The sequence below is a fragment of the Anas platyrhynchos genome, chromosome 2 (assembly GCF_047663525.1).
Source record: "Anas platyrhynchos isolate ZD024472 breed Pekin duck chromosome 2, IASCAAS_PekinDuck_T2T, whole genome shotgun sequence".
NCBI lineage: Eukaryota > Metazoa > Chordata > Aves > Anseriformes > Anatidae > Anas > Anas platyrhynchos.
In genome coordinates this window covers 84,448,543-84,465,124 of record NC_092588.1, presented here as the reverse complement: position 1 = coordinate 84,465,124, position 16,582 = coordinate 84,448,543, and the positions used below count along the sequence as shown (strand labels likewise).

Genomic DNA, 16,582 nt, shown 5'->3' with positions numbered 1-16,582 from the left:
TAGCATAGCGTAGTGTAGCATAGCGTAGTGTAGCATAGTAGAGGGGAGGGGAGCGTAGGAGAGTATAGGGTAGTGTAGGGGAGTGGAGTTTAGGGGAGTGTAGGATAGGATAGGGGAGGGGAGCGTAGGGGAGCATAGGGGAGGGGAGCATAGGGTAATGTAGGGTAGTGTAGCGAAGGGGAGTGTAGGGAAGTATAGGGGAGGGGATTATAGGGGAGTGTAGTGGTGTGTGGGGGTGTGTAGGGGAGGGGAGTGTAGGGGTGTGTAGGGTAGTATAGGGGAGGGGAGTGTAGGGGAGTGTAGGGGTGTGTAGGGTAGTATAGGGGAGGGGAGTGTAGGGGTGTGTGGGGGTGTGTAGGGGAGGGGAGTGTAGGGGTGTGTAGGGGAGGGGAGTGTAGGGGTGTGTAGGGTAGTATAGGGGAGGGGAGTGTAGGGTAGTATAGGGGAGGGGAGTGTAGGGGAGTGTAGGGGTGTGTAGGGTAGTATAGGGGAGGGGAGTGTAGGGGTGTGTAGGGTAGTATAGGGGAGGGGAGTGTAGGGGTGTGTAGGGTAGTATAGGGGAGGGGAGTGTAGGGGTGTGTAGGGTAGTATAGGGGAGGGGAGTGTAGGGGTGTGTAGGGTAGGATAGGGGAGGGGAGTGTAGGGGAGTGTAGGGGTGTGTGGGGGTGTGTAGGGGAGGGGAGTGTAGGGGTGTGTAGGTGAGGGGAGTGTAGGGGTGTGTAGGGTAGTATAGGGGAGGGGAGTGTAGGGGTGTGTAGGGTAGTATAGGGGAGGGGAGTGTAGGGGAGTGTAGGGGTGTGTAGGGTAGTATAGGGGATTGGAGTGTAGGGGTGTGTGGGGGTGTGTAGGGGAGGGGAGTGTAGGGGTGTGTAGGGTAGGATAGAGGAGGGGAGTGTAGGGGTGTGTAGGGTAGTATAGGGGAGGGGAGTGTAGGGGTTTGTAGTGTAGTATAGGGGAGTGGATTGTAGGGGTGTGTAGGGGAGTGTAGGGGTGTGTAGGGTAGTATAGGGGAGGGGAGTGTAGGGGAGTGTAGGGACAGGGAGCATAGGGGAGGGGAGTGGAGGGAAGGGAAAAGAGGGGATGGGAGGGGTTGGGAGTGCTACTGTAAATAAAATTGCCAAATACATGACATTTTGGATCTGGAGCCAAATCTTTGTGTTGCTGAAGGGACGCAAGACACACACTCCTGATGGCTCTTGAACAGGAGGCGTTTATTGCCCTTTTTCACTCCTACATGTCCTCTCCCCGTAGCCCCATGTGCTGTCCACGCACCCAAATCCCAGTTGGTCAGAGACCCTCAGACACGCGCCTGGAGCCAGCCAGCAATTGCCCACTGCCCAAAGGTCCTCTTGAACACTGTAGCCAATTCTTGATCTCAGCCTCCCTCAAGGTTTTGTTTCTACCGCTTGTTTCCTCATTACCTCTAATTCAGGGACCTGCGAAACAGCGCGAAGCCACCTGAAAAGTCCCTCCCCACGCGTTGCCATTCATTCCACGACCTGATTTATCGCTGCCATCCGCGCATTGCACAGTGCCAGGAAAGGTTTGGCGTGCACAGAGGTGGCTGAGGATTTTCAGAAAGAACTTTCCTTAAGAACTGCATCAAGACTTTTGCTGGAAGGCAAAAGATCGGGTGATTGATTAACATAGGGATGGCAGCTGAGCAAGGGAAGCATCTTCCAAACTTCCAAATATTTCCTGGATACAGAACTACAACTCCTCTGCTCTCCGCTTAGGAGTTTCTGTCACCTGCTTAGGAAGCAGAAGCAGTAAAATGGGATTTAGAGGATCCAGCTGAAGCGTCAGTGCAAGTTAGAGGAAACCATCAATGTACGGGGTTTGAAGAGAGTTGGACCGGTTTTCCAAGGAACATGTACTAGTGCTGCATATATATGTATATCAATATCTCTACAGCTGGCTTGTATCAGACATAGAGTGGCCGTCAGGACTAGGGAAGCGGTTGTCCCTCTGTGCTCGGCTCTGCTGAGGCCGCACCTCGAGCACTGTGTTCAGCGAAGAGCTCGAGGTGCTGGAGCGTGTGCGGAGAAGGGCTCTGAAGCTTGTGAAGGGTTTAGAGAACAAGTCTGGTGAGGAGCGGCTGAGGGAGCTGGGGTTGTTCAGCGTGGAGAAAAGGAGGCTCAGGGGAGCCCTTCCTGTGCTCTACAGGAAGCTGAAAGGAGGCTCCAGAGAGGTGGGGATCGTTCTCTTCTCCCAAGCCCCAAGTGAGAAGAACAAAACCCCTGAAGTTGTACCAGGGGAGGTTCTGGTTGGTTATTACGAAAAATTTCTTCACCGGAAGAGTTGCTCTGGTGGGTTTACGTGGCCAGGTTTTGGTAGCAGGGGGCCATAGGGGTGGCTTCCGTGAGGAGAATCTAGAAGCTGCCCCACGTTAGATAACAGCTCCACTGCTGGCCAGAGCCAAGCCAAGAAACGATGTCGCTTGCTCCTCTGGGAGAGCATATTGAAGAAAGGAGAAAATAAATAACAACAAGAAGCTGTTTCACAGGGAGGGAGAAAGAGAGGAGAAGCAGCCCTGCAGCCCCCCCAGGTGAGTGCAGCAGGAGGGCAGGGTCGCTGCAGGCAGGCAGCAGCAGTTCCCCTGCGGGCTGTGCAGGGAGAGGCCCCTGGTGGAGCAGGCTGTCCCCCTGCAGCCCATGGAGCAGATCTCCACGCTGCAGCCCCCCCGTGGGTGGAGGAGCCCCCGGTGGAGCAGGTGGATGTGGCCTGGAGGCGGCTGCGGCCCACAGAGAGCCCCCGCAGGAGCAGGCCCCGGGCCGCAGCTGCAGCCCCCTCGTGGAGAGGAGCCCCCGCAGGAGCAGGGGGTCTGGGGGGAGCTGCCGCCCAGCCGTGGGGGACCCGTGCTGGAGCAGTTTGCTCCTGGGGGATGGATGGATGGATGGATGGATGGATGGAGCCCGTGGGACGGAGCCGTGTGGGAGCAGTGCTTGAGGAGCTGCTGCCTGTGGGCAGCCCGTGTGGGATCAGCTGGGGAAGGACGGCATCCCGTGGGAGGGACCCCACGGGGAGCAGGGGCAGGGAGGGAGCGAGAAGGAGCGGCGGGGACAAAGCATCAGGGACTGACCGCAGCCCTCAGTCCCCTGTTTCCCTGCGCTGCTCAGGAGGAGGAGGTGGAAGAGGGCAGATGGGGAGAAGATGTTTTGGGTTTCTTTCCTTTGTTTCTCACGTGTCTAGTTTGTTGGTAGGAGGCAATCACTCTTACTGTCTCCCTATGCTGAGTCTGCTTTGCCCGTCACGATAGTTGTTGAGTGATCTCCCCGTCCTTATCTCAGCCCTTGAGCCCTTTGCATCGTATTTTCTCCCCCTTTCCCTTGGAGGAGGGGGAGGGAGAGAGCGGCCGTGCTGGAACTCGGCTGCCCAGCCGATTCAGACCACCGCAGTTGCAAAGGACTGGAAAAGTTTTCCCAAGAAACAAGATGTTTAACAAGGAAGTGCATAGTTTCCTTATTAAGGCTTCCTGGATGATTGGGGTTATTTCATATTCCCAGCTCGGAGGAAGAGAATTGTTGATTTCACCTTCTTTTTTCTGACATGGAAATAAAAGGTGAACTGCTCTACAAGGACGGGCAACGTCTCAGAATCAAGCTCTTTTGGTCTGTAATCCCTTCGCAAGGAAAAGTTTGATCACACACCTTCCACAGATGTAGGGGAGCAGGGAATAATGTTTGAACTACTCTAATTCAAGTCAGTTTGGGCACAGTGGTACTTCTCTAGCTGTTTCTGAGACATACGCGTTAGCAACAGAGAGTGTTGTGCCGTCACTGGGAGGCGCCTGCGGTGATGACTTCAGAAACAGAACTGAATTGTGTCACCACAGCACTTTGGCAACAGCTGCCTCTGCGCACGTTTAGCTGGGAGGGACAGAGAAGGGTGCTGGATGTGATGAAACCACGTGAGGATTTGTGGATCTCCCCTTGAGGTGCACAGAGAGGGACCATGCCCTTCTGTAAGTGTTTTGATGCTTGGCTGGGGAAAACAATGCGGTTTTGTTGTGAATGCTTCATTTTAGTATTCTGTAGTTTGTGTCAAGTCCTGACAGAAGCACCAAGGTTGGTACTTTGCTCAATGATGGAGCTGCACAGAGTGAGAACAGACCCAATGTACGGCTGAGGGCCTCTGCACGTTCTCTTCTTCCTACAGACGATCAACAAATAAGGGGAGACAGAGAAGAGTGTGCTGTGGTCCTCCCAGAGACCGCAAGTACTAAAGCATAAACAAGAGGCTTAAGAGTCCCCCTGTCACGTTAAAATTCAGGACAGCAATGGACTTCATCACATGGGCTGGCCTGTCGACTAGTGTCTCAGGCTGTGGGGTATGAAGATGCACTCCATCTGCTTTCAGGGTAGCAATTGCAGTGGGCAAGCTGCCTGACCTTAACATTTTTCATTTCATTTTTCACCAGAGTTTTGCTGGTTTCCCACGATTCAGTCTTGGTCTAGGAAAAAAAAAAAAAAAAAAAAAAGTGAATTCGGAGCAAAATAAAAGGATTTCCTCTCCATTGGTTACGTGTTCTTAACTTGACAGGTTTGATTATCGACTTAGAAGGCAAATATCTGGCCAGACTGCAAGACTTGTGCTCGCAGCGTGGGACAGCTCTCGTAAAGGTGATTCAGGGTAGCTTCTGGAAAACAAGACATCAGATCTCCCAGACAGCTTTCTTTGTGCTAATGTAGGAAGGGCGAGTAAGAGTAAAGGTCCAGATACCGTAAGAAGCGGAAGGTGTGAAGGAAACTTCCTTCTGGCTGATACAGCTCCATATCTAGTTGCCAAGTAGGAAGAGAGCAGCTCTAAGTTTCTTGGGGAGAGGAAAACAAAGAGGCTGGGAGATTGTACAAAGAAAAAAATGGGATGAGCTATTTCAGGAAATCCTAGTAACTGGAAATAGAGATTGGAAGAGTGCTTTAAGCCAAGACAGAAACTTTTTAAAACTAAAACCTAGGAGTTGGATGAACCAAGAAATGAATCCATTTTGATTATGCAGTTGTGTCCAGCGTTATCTTGGGAAATATGGTTTCCACATAAATGTGTCTGGGGCTTGAAGTTTTCCTAACGCCCTTCTCTGTGTATTCCCTACTGTTTGGTAAGCGCTGAGGTCACACTGCAGACAGCAGCACGTCCTCTCCCCACTCCTTAGCTGTCTGTTTTCACAACATCTCTAGGAACAGAATTGCTTGGACACACCTGCGCCTATGACCGAGTTCATTCAAGCTGGTGGACAAGGTAAAAGCTCTGGACAAGCGAAGGGGAGGGAGGGAGGGACGGACATACAATATGATCACTTTAATCTCATTTCTCTAAGAATCCTTGCTGAGAAAACAAAACAAAACAGAATCAAAAAGAACAGAACAGAACAGAACAAATGAAGCAAGCAGCCAGCTTGCTGGAGACATTGTCTGGGAAACAGTGAAAACACTTGCAGACAAAAAACATACCAAAGGACTAACTCTTTGAGCTTAATTCTACTCAAACAGCATAACCTCAAACTCCTGTTCCTGTTCGTAACAGGCTGGTACAGTAACATGTCCCACTGGATGACTTTGCAGCATAGATGTCAGGAATGCAGCTTGGGATCACCTCCTTCTACTGAGAGTTCAGTTTGAGGGGATGAGCAAGTAATTTTTCCTGGGTTGACGGAAATCTAAAGCCTGTTTTCTAACACTCTTACAGACACTTCTCTGTCCATCGGCCTGTCCTGCCAACTCTGGTGTGAGTGTGAAGTTGTGGCAAGAGGGATTTCCCATTCCTATTTGACCTGGTGGACACCAGCTTTCCTAGGAAATTGCTGATGGTGCTGAGGAGGCAGCAGTATCAAAGCCCTTGTCGATGAAGGTACGACAAGCTGGGGAGGCTTTGGCATTTCTGCACAATGCTGCTCCCTGATTGTCACTCAAGACTCAGATTCGGAAAGAAGCAAAGCAAGCTAGAGGAAAACTGGATGTCCTGGTAATTTTCTTTCTTTTTATTTTTTCATTCTTCACTTGTAAGAAAATCTAAGTCTTTAAACCATTTGTTTGCAAGCACAGCTTAATGGAAATGCTTTATGGGTGTGCTCCTTCACCTTGTTTGGAACCTGCTTAACCTGGCTTCAGCTCTAGGACACCTATGCTCAAATGTATGCTTCCCATGCTAAAGCGGTGTTCTTTCGGTCTTCTTTTCTGTGATGGTTGCAGGTGAGGTTGAAAAGAGTTGTCAGTAGGATTCTTCGTTTCCTTTGCAGGATCCAAAACTCCGTATTACAGCGGATCTTCTCCTCTGCTCTGAAAAGCTTCCCAGGCCAAAAGAGAATTGAGATGACGAAGGAAATAGAGAATGCTGACCAATATTTCCAAGTACCACCCGTAAGTTTTGTGAAAGAATCCGGTGCATTTCTGTAGTGGTAGAAAGTTCATAAAATCATGATCGTGCACTTGAAGGCAAGCAATGCTATAAAAATGAAGAATGCAAGGCCCTGCTTAAGGACAGTCTTCAGGCTGCTTCTAGATCAACAGCTCATTTGGTTCTTCCACAACCTCATCTCCGCTTGCTTAGAAGTTGTGAAGGTCGGAAGCACACTCCGTGTTTTTCATCCATCCCCTCTGTGTATCTTTTCCCTGACAGCAACTTGTGTCTTGGCTCTTCACATCCAGCCAGAGCAGTTTCTTTGCCTCCGCAACCTGCAGGCTGTCCTCTCGTGTGTACCTGTGCTGGACTGAGGGTAATGCTTGTAACGCACGCAGATGCTGTATTCACTAGGACTTTTAGAAAAGAGAGCAAGAAGCTAAGCTGCGCAGCAGTTTCTTAGGTTTCTGTATCTCTCTCTCTCTCTCTCTCTCTGCGTATATATTTCATTACTTATTTACTTGCTTAAAGATCCTTTAAGTACAGTAGATACTTTAAGAAAGCGTACTTGTTCTTCTCCTTTACTTGTTTTTAACGTTTACTTTTCTAACCAATCCTTAATGTTACAACATTGGCTTTATTTAGTTCTCAGTCCTTAGAAGTACTCAAAGCACATCAGTGATTTCTCTGTTTCTCAAGCTGTCCATCTGCATTGAGACCTCTTATCTTAATTTAGGTATGAGGTGCAGAAGAACACTGAAACCAGCCGAAGCCGTATCGGACACATGCTTCTGTGCTAGGAAGTAATTCCGAGTGATTCCACGGTGTACTTTAGACAGGTTTGCTCTGGTCCTCTGGACACAGCATCCCCAAGGGATATTTCAAAGCTCTCGGAAGGACCTGTCGTTATCTCTGACACTGCAGCCTCCATTAGGAACGGGTAAATATTCCTTGCCCTTGTGGAAAGGAACTACTCAGTTAGCTGTTTCTAACCCAAATCTCTTTGTTGTCTTCTCTTGACAGACACCACCCGGCTAGCCAAGCTAAACCACTGAAAATGGAAGGAGTGGGACATCTTCCAAAGCCTGCTGCTGCTTCTAAGCAGAACTGCGATGTAGGTGGGGACACAGCAAGAGGACACGTCCAGGCCAGGGTGCAACTGAAAGGCACCTGTCTGAGCCACAGAACAAAGTCAGCGATTCCCAGTTGCAGACTGTTGCTCAACTAGTGACACAGCAGCTGGAGCGCTTCTGGTTGCTGCTGATGGGTTCGCGTGAATCAGCCAGGGATATGAGCTACGAGAACGACTGAAGCGATCTGAACTTACCTGAAAGAAAGAAGACAAGAGGGGAGGGAAGGGGAGGGAATAAAAGGAAGAGAGGGGAGGGGAGGGGAGGGGAGGGGAGGGGAGGGGAGGGGAGGGGAAGGGAAAGAAAAGGGAAAGGGAAGGGAGGGCAGGGGAGGGCAGGGAAGGGGAGGGGCGGGGAGGGGAGGCGATGCGATGCGATGCGATGCGATGCGATTGGAGGGAGGGGAGGGAGGGGATTGAAGAGGAGGGGAGGGGAGGGGAGGGGAGGGAGGGGAGGGAGGGGAAGGGAAGACAGTGTAGAGGAGGTAGGGGAGGGTAGCATAGCGTAGTGTAGCATAGCGTAGTGTAGCATAGCGTAGTGTAGCATAGCGTAGTGTAGCATAGCGTAGTGTAGCATAGTAGAGGGGAGGGGAGCGTAGGAGAGTATAGGGTAGTGTAGGGGAGTGGAGTTTAGGGGAGTGTAGGATAGGATAGGGGAGGGGAGCATAGGGGAGCATAGGGGAGGGGAGCATAGGGTAATGTAGGGTAGTGTAGCGAAGGGGAGTGTAGGGAAGTATAGGGGAGGGGATTATAGGGGAGTGTAGTGGTGTGTGGGGGTGTGTAGGGGAGGGGAGTGTAGGGGTGTGTAGGGTAGTATAGGGGAGGGGAGTGTAGGGGAGTGTAGGGGTGTGTAGGGTAGTATAGGGGAGGGGAGTGTAGGGGTGTGTAGGGTAGTATAGGGGAGGGGAGTGTAGGGGTGTGTAGGGTAGTATAGGGGAGGGGAGTGTAGGGGTGTGTAGGGTAGGATAGGGGAGGGGAGTGTAGGGGAGTGTAGGGGTGTGTGGGGGTGTGTAGGGGAGGGGAGTGTAGGGGTGTGTAGGTGAGGGGAGTGTAGGGGTGTGTAGGGTAGTATAGGGGAGGGGAGTGTAGGGGTGTGTAGGGTAGTATAGGGGAGGGGAGTGTAGGGGAGTGTAGGGGTGTGTAGGGTAGTATAGGGGATTGGAGTGTAGGGGTGTGTGGGGGTGTGTAGGGGAGGGGAGTGTAGGGGTGTGTAGGGTAGGATAGAGGAGGGGAGTGTAGGGGTGTGTAGGGTAGTATAGGGGAGGGGAGTGTAGGGGTTTGTAGTGTAGTATAGGGGAGTGGATTGTAGGGGTGTGTAGGGGAGTGTAGGGGTGTGTAGGGTAGTATAGGGGAGGGGAGTGTAGGGGAGTGTAGGGACAGGGAGCATAGGGGAGGGGAGTGGAGGGAAGGGAAAAGAGGGGATGGGAGGGGTTGGGAGTGCTACTGTAAATAAAATTGCCAAATACATGACATTTTGGATCTGGAGCCAAATCTTTGTGTTGCTGAAGGGACGCAAGACACACACTCCTGATGGCTCTTGAACAGGAGGCGTTTATTGCCCTTTTTCACTCCTACATGTCCTCTCCCCGTAGCCCCATGTGCTGTCCACGCACCCAAATCCCAGTTGGTCAGAGACCCTCAGACACGCGCCTGGAGCCAGCCAGCAATTGCCCACTGCCCAAAGGTCCTCTTGAACACTGTAGCCAATTCTTGATCTCAGCCTCCCTCAAGGTTTTGTTTCTACCGCTTGTTTCCTCATTACCTCTAATTCAGGGACCTGCGAAACAGCGCGAAGCCACCTGAAAAGTCCCTCCCCACGCGTTGCCATTCATTCCACGACCTGATTTATCGCTGCCATCCGCGCATTGCACAGTGCCAGGAAAGGTTTGGCGTGCACAGAGGTGGCTGAGGATTTTCAGAAAGAACTTTCCTTAAGAACTGCATCAAGACTTTTGCTGGAAGGCAAAAGATCGGGTGATTGATTAACATAGGGATGGCAGCTGAGCAAGGGAAGCATCTTCCAAACTTCCAAATATTTCCTGGATACAGAACTACAACTCCTCTGCTCTCCGCTTAGGAGTTTCTGTCACCTGCTTAGGAAGCAGAAGCAGTAACATGGGATTTAGAGGATCCAGCTGAAGCGTCAGTGCAAGTTAGAGGAAACCATCAATGTACGGGGTTTGAAGAGAGTTGGACCGGTTTTCCAAGGAACATGTACTAGTGCTGCATATATATGTATATCAATATCTCTACAGCTGGCTTGTATCAGACATAGAGTGGCCGTCAGGACTAGGGAAGCGGTTGTCCCTCTGTGCTCGGCTCTGCTGAGGCCGCACCTCGAGCACTGTGTTCAGCGAAGAGCTCGAGGTGCTGGAGCGTGTGCGGAGAAGGGCTCTGAAGCTTGTGAAGGGTTTAGAGAACAAGTCTGGTGAGGAGCGGCTGAGGGAGCTGGGGTTGTTCAGCGTGGAGAAAAGGAGGCTCAGGGGAGCCCTTCCTGTGCTCTACAGGAAGCTGAAAGGAGGCTCCAGAGAGGTGGGGATCGTTCTCTTCTCCCAAGCCCCAAGTGAGAAGAACAAAACCCCTGAAGTTGTACCAGGGGAGGTTCTGGTTGGTTATTACGAAAAATTTCTTCACCGGAAGAGTTGCTCTGGTGGGTTTACGTGGCCAGGTTTTGGTAGCAGGGGGCCATAGGGGTGGCTTCCGTGAGGAGAATCTAGAAGCTGCCCCACGTTAGATAACAGCTCCACTGCTGGCCAGAGCCAAGCCAAGAAACGATGTCGCTTGCTCCTCTGGGAGAGCATATTGAAGAAAGGAGAAAATAAATAACAACAAGAAGCTGTTTCACAGGGAGGGAGAAAGAGAGGAGAAGCAGCCCTGCAGCCCCCCCAGGTGAGTGCAGCAGGAGGGCAGGGTCGCTGCAGGCAGGCAGCAGCAGTTCCCCTGCGGGCTGTGCAGGGAGAGGCCCCTGGTGGAGCAGGCTGTCCCCCTGCAGCCCATGGAGCAGATCTCCACGCTGCAGCCCCCCCGTGGGTGGAGGAGCCCCCGGTGGAGCAGGTGGATGTGGCCTGGAGGCGGCTGCGGCCCACAGAGAGCCCCCGCAGGAGCAGGCCCCGGGCCGCAGCTGCAGCCCCCTCGTGGAGAGGAGCCCCCGCAGGAGCAGGGGGTCTGGGGGGAGCTGCCGCCCAGCCGTGGGGGACCCGTGCTGGAGCAGTTTGCTCCTGGGGGATGGATGGATGGATGGATGGATGGATGGAGCCCGTGGGACGGAGCCGTGTGGGAGCAGTGCTTGAGGAGCTGCTGCCTGTGGGCAGCCCGTGTGGGATCAGCTGGGGAAGGACGGCATCCCGTGGGAGGGACCCCACGGGGAGCAGGGGCAGGGAGGGAGCGAGAAGGAGCGGCGGGGACAAAGCATCAGGGACTGACCGCAGCCCTCAGTCCCCTGTTTCCCTGCGCTGCTCAGGAGGAGGAGGTGGAAGAGGGCAGATGGGGAGAAGATGTTTTGGGTTTCTTTCCTTTGTTTCTCACGTGTCTAGTTTGTTGGTAGGAGGCAATCACTCTTACTGTCTCCCTATGCTGAGTCTGCTTTGCCCGTCACGATAGTTGTTGAGTGATCTCCCCGTCCTTATCTCAGCCCTTGAGCCCTTTGCATCGTATTTTCTCCCCCTTTCCCTTTGAGGAGGGGGAGTGAGAGAGCGGCCGTGGTGGAACTCGGCTGCCCAGCCGATTCAGACCACCGCAGTTGCAAAGGACTGGAAAAGTTTTCCCAAGAAACAAGATGTTTAACAAGGAAGTGCATAGTTTCCTTATTAAGGCTTCCTGGATGATTGGGGTTATTTCATATTCCCAGCTCGGAGGAAGAGAATTGTTGATTTCACCTTCTTTTTTCTGACATGGAAATAAAAGGTGAACTGCTCTACAAGGACGGGCAACGTCTCAGAATCAAGCTCTTTTGGTCTGTAATCCCTTCGCAAGGAAAAGTTTGATCACACACCTTCCACAGATGTAGGGGAGCAGGGAATAATGTTTGAACTACTCTAATTCAAGTCAGTTTGGGCACAGTGGTACTTCTCTAGCTGTTTCTGAGACATACGCGTTAGCAACAGAGAGTGTTGTGCCGTCACTGGGAGGCGCCTGCGGTGATGACTTCAGAAACAGAACTGAATTGTGTCACCACAGCACTTTGGCAACAGCTGCCTCTGCGCACGTTTAGCTGGGAGGGACAGAGAAGGGTGCTGGATGTGATGAAACCACGTGAGGATTTGTGGATCTCCCCTTGAGGTGCACAGAGAGGGACCATGCCCTTCTGTAAGTGTTTTGATGCTTGGCTGGGGAAAACAATGCGGTTTTGTTGTGAATGCTTCATTTTATTATTCTGTAGTTTGTGTCAAGTCCTGACAGAAGCACCAAGGTTGGTACTTTGCTCAATGATGGAGCTGCACAGAGTGAGAACAGACCCAATGTACGGCTGAGGGCCTCTGCACGTTCTCTTCTTCCTACAGACGATCAACAAATAAGGGGAGACAGAGAAGAGTGTGCTGTGGTCCTCCCAGAGACCGCAAGTACTAAAGCATAAACAAGAGGCTTAAGAGTCCCCCTGTCACGTTAAAATTCAGGACAGCAATGGACTTCATCACATGGGCTGGCCTGTCGACTAGTGTCTCAGGCTGTGGGGTATGAAGATGCACTCCATCTGCTTTCAGGGTAGCAATTGCAGTGGGCAAGCTGCCTGACCTTAACATTTTTCATTTCATTTTTCACCAGAGTTTTGCTGGTTTCCCACGATTCAGTCTTGGTCTAGGAAAAAAAAAAAAAAAAAAAAAAAGTGAATTCGGAGCAAAATAAAAGGATTTCCTCTCCATTGGTTACGTGTTCTTAACTTGACAGGTTTGATTATCGACTTAGAAGGCAAATATCTGGCCAGACTGCAAGACTTGTGCTCGCAGCGTGGGACAGCTCTCGTAAAGGTGATTCAGGGTAGCTTCTGGAAAACAAGACATCAGATCTCCCAGACAGCTTTCTTTGTGCTAATGTAGGAAGGGCGAGTAAGAGTAAAGGTCCAGATACCGTAAGAAGCGGAAGGTGTGAAGGAAACTTCCTTCTGGCTGATACAGCTCCATATCTAGTTGCCAAGTAGGAAGAGAGCAGCTCTAAGTTTCTTGGGGAGAGGAAGACAAAGAGGCTGGGAGATTGTACAAAGAAAAAAATGGGATGAGCTATTTCAGGAAATCCTAGTAACTGGAAATAGAGGTTGGAAGAGTGCTTTAAGCCAAGACAGAAACTTTTTAACACTAAAACCTAGGAGTTGGATGAACCAAGAAATGAATCCATTTTGATTATGCAGTTGTGTCCAGCGTTATCTTGGGAAATATGGTTTCCACATAAATGTGTCTGGGGCTTGAAGTTTTCCTAACGCCCTTCTCTGTGTATTCCCTACTGTTTGGTAAGCGCTGAGGTCACACTGCAGACAGCAGCACGTCCTCTCCCCACTCCTTAGCTGTCTGTTTTCACAACATCTCTAGGAACAGAATTGCTTGGACACACCTGCGCCTATGACCGAGTTCATTCAAGCTGGTGGACAAGGTAAAAGCTCTGGACAAGCGAAGGGGAGGGAGGGAGGGACGGACATACAATATGATCACTTTAATCTCATTTCTCTAAGAATCCTTGCTGAGAAAACAAAACAAAACAGAATCAAAAAGAACAGAACAGAACAGAACAAATGAAGCAAGCAGCCAGCTTGCTGGAGACATTGTCTGGGAAAGAGTGAAAACACTTGCAGACAAAAAACATACCAAAGGACTAACTCTTTGAGCTTAATTCTACTCAAACAGCATAACCTCAAACTCCTGTTCCTGTTCGTAACAGGCTGGTACAGTAACATGTCCCATTGGATGACTTTGCAGCATAGATGTCAGGAATGCAGCTTGGGATCACCTCCTTCTACTGAGAGTTCAGTTTGAGGGGATGAGCAAGTAATTTTTCCTGGGTTGACGGAAATCTAAAGCCTGTTTTCTAACACTCTTACAGACACTTCTCTGTCCATCGGCCTGTCCTGCCAACTCTGGTGTGAGTGTGAAGTTGTGGCAAGAGGGATTTCCCATTCCTATTTGACCTGGTGGACACCAGCTTTCCTAGGAAATTGCTGATGGTGCTGAGGAGGCAGCAGTATCAAAGCCCTTGTCGATGAAGGTACGACAAGCTGGGGAGGCTTTGGCATTTCTGCACAATGCTGCTCCCTGATTGTCACTCAAGACTCAGATTCGGAAAGAAGCAAAGCAAGCTAGAGGAAAACTGGATGTCCTGGTAATTTTCTTTCTTTTTATTTTTTCATTCTTCACTTGTAAGAAAATCTAAGTCTTTAAACCATTTGTTTGCAAGCACAGCTTAATGGAAATGCTTTATGGGTGTGCTCCTTCACCTTGTTTGGAACCTGCTTAACCTGGCTTCAGCTCTAGGACACCTATGCTCAAATGTATGCTTCCCATGCTAAAGCGGTGTTCTTTCGGTCTTCTTTTCTGTGATGGTTGCAGGTGAGGTTGAAAAGAGTTGTCAGTAGGATTCTTCGTTTCCTTTGCAGGATCCAAAACTCCGTATTACAGCGGATCTTCTCCTCTGCTCTGAAAAGCTTCCCAGGCCAAAAGAGAATTGAGATGACGAAGGAAATAGAGAATGCTGACCAATATTTCCAAGTACCACCCGTAAGTTTTGTGAAAGAATCCGGTGCATTTCTGTAGTGGTAGAAAGTTCATAAAATCATGATCGTGCACTTGAAGGCAAGCAATGCTATAAAAATGAAGAATGCAAGGCCCTGCTTAAGGACAGTCTTCAGGCTGCTTCTAGATCAACAGCTCATTTGGTTCTTCCACAACCTCATCTCCGCTTGCTTAGAAGTTGTGAAGGTCGGAAGCACACTCCGTGTTTTTCATCCATCCCCTCTGTGTATCTTTTCCCTGACAGCAACTTGTGTCTTGGCTCTTCACATCCAGCCAGAGCAGTTTCTTTGCCTCCGCAACCTGCAGGCTGTCCTCTTGTGTGTACCTGTGCTGGACTGAGGGTAATGCTTGTAACGCACGCAGATGCTGTATTCACTAGGACTTTTAGAAAAGAGAGCAAGAAGCTAAGCTGCGCAGCAGTTTCTTAGGTTTCTGTATCTCTCTCTCTCTCTCTCTCTCTGCGTATATATTTCATTACTTATTTACTTGCTTAAAGATCCTTTAAGTACAGTAGATACTTTAAGAAAGCGTACTTGTTCTTCTCCTTTACTTGTTTTTAACGTTTACTTTTCTAACCAATCCTTAATGTTACAACATTGGCTTTATTTAGTTCTCAGTCCTTAGAAGTACTCAAAGCACATCAGTGATTTCTCTGTTTCTCAAGCTGTCCATCTGCATTGAGACCTCTTATCTTAATTTAGGTATGAGGTGCAGAAGAACACTGAAACCAGCCGAAGCCGTATCGGACACATGCTTCTGTGCTAGGAAGTAATTCCGAGTGATTCCACGGTGTACTTTAGACAGGTTTGCTCTGGTCCTCTGGACACAGCATCCCCAAGGGATATTTCAAAGCTCTCGGAAGGACCTGTCGTTATCTCTGACACTGCAGCCTCCATTAGGAACGGGTAAATATTCCTTGCCCTTGTGGAAAGGAACTACTCAGTTAGCTGTTTCTAACCCAAATCTCTTTGTTGTCTTCTCTTGACAGACACCACCCGGCTAGCCAAGCTAAACCACTGAAAATGGAAGGAGTGGGACATCTTCCAAAGCCTGCTGCTGCTTCTAAGCAGAACTGCGATGTAGGTGGGGACACAGCAAGAGGACACGTCCAGGCCAGGGTGCAACTGAAAGGCACCTGTCTGAGCCACAGAACAAAGTCAGCGATTCCCAGTTGCAGACTGTTGCTCAACTAGTGACACAGCAGCTGGAGCGCTTCTGGTTGCTGCTGATGGGTTCGCGTGAATCAGCCAGGGATATGAGCTACGAGAACGACTGAAGCGATCTGAACTTACCTGAAAGAAAGAAGACAAGAGGGGAGGGAAGGGGAGGGAATAAAAGGAAGGGAGGGGAGGGGAGGGGAGGGGAAGGGAAAGAAAAGGGAAAGGGAAGGGAGGGCAGGGGAGGGTAGGGAAGGGGAGGGGAGGGGAGGGGAGGCAATGCGATGAGATGCGATGCGATGTGATTGGAGGGAGGGGAGGGAGGGGAGGGGAGGGGAGGGGAGGGGAGGGGAGGGGAGGGGAGGGAGGGGAAGGAGGGGAAGGGAAGACAGTGTAGAGGAGGTAGGGGAGGGTAGGATAGGGTAGTGTAGCATAGCGTAGTGTAGCATAGCGTAGTGTAGCATAGTAGAGGGGAGGGGAGCGTAGGAGAGTATAGGGTAGTGTAGGGGAGTGGAGTTTAGGGGAGTGTAGGATAGGATAGGGGAGGGGAGCGTAGGGGAGCATAGGGGAGCATAGGGGAGGGGAGCATAGGGTAATGTAGGGTAGTGTAGCGAAGGGGAGTGTAGGGAAGTATAGGGGAGGGGATTATAGGGGAGTGTAGTGGTGTGTGGGGGTGTGTAGGGGAGGGGAGTGTAGGGGTGTGTAGGGTAGTATAGGGGAGGGGAGTGTAGGGGAGTGTAGGGGTGTGTAGGGTAGTATAGGGGAGGGGAGTGTAGGGGTGTGTGGGGGTGTGTAGGGGAGGGGAGTGTAGGGGTGTGTAGGGGAGGGGAGTGTAGGGGTGTGTAGGGTAGGATAGGGGAGGGGAGTGTAGGGTAGTATAGGGGAGGGGAGTGTAGGGGAGTGTAGGGGTGTGTAGGGTAGTATAGGGGAGGGGAGTGTAGGGGTGTGTAGGGTAGTATAGGGGAGGGGAGTGTAGGGGTGTGTAGGGTAGGATAGGGGAGGGGAGTGTAGGGGAGTGTAGGGGTGTGTGGGGGTGTGTAGGGGAGGGGAGTGTAGGGGTGTGTAGGTGAGGGGAGTGTAGGGGTGTGTAGGGTAGGATAGGGGAGGGGAGTGTAGGGGTGTGTAGGGTAGTATAGGGGAGGGGAGTGTAGGGGAGTGTAGGGGTGTGTAGGGTAGTATAGGGGAGGGGAGTGTAGGGGTGTGTAGGGTAGTATAGGGGAGGGGAGTGTAGGGGTGTGTAGGGTAGG

The 16,582-nt window shown here is 50.9% G+C and overlaps 2 long non-coding RNA genes across 3 annotated transcripts; both read left to right on the top strand.

Moving 5' to 3' along the window:
* The first annotated feature begins 2,145 nt into the window (after positions 1-2,145).
* LOC140001949 (uncharacterized) lies at positions 2,146-7,678 on the top strand. Of its 2 annotated transcripts, XR_011807773.1 has the most exons (8): positions 2,146-3,964; positions 4,543-4,622; positions 5,178-5,238; positions 5,686-5,961; positions 6,236-6,356; positions 6,616-6,712; positions 7,073-7,276; positions 7,360-7,678. It is a non-coding gene; the product is annotated as an uncharacterized lncRNA (long non-coding RNA). The 2 variants fall into 2 exon arrangements; XR_011807772.1 differs by lacking the exon at positions 6,616-6,712 and having other exon boundaries at positions 3,364-3,964.
* Positions 7,679-10,530: 2,852 nt separating this feature from the next.
* Positions 10,531-15,485, top strand: LOC140001948 (uncharacterized). Its single transcript, XR_011807771.1, has 7 exons — positions 10,531-11,770; positions 12,350-12,429; positions 12,985-13,045; positions 13,493-13,768; positions 14,043-14,163; positions 14,880-15,083; positions 15,167-15,485. It is a non-coding gene; the product is annotated as an uncharacterized lncRNA (long non-coding RNA).
* The last annotated feature ends 1,097 nt before the right edge of the window (positions 15,486-16,582 follow it).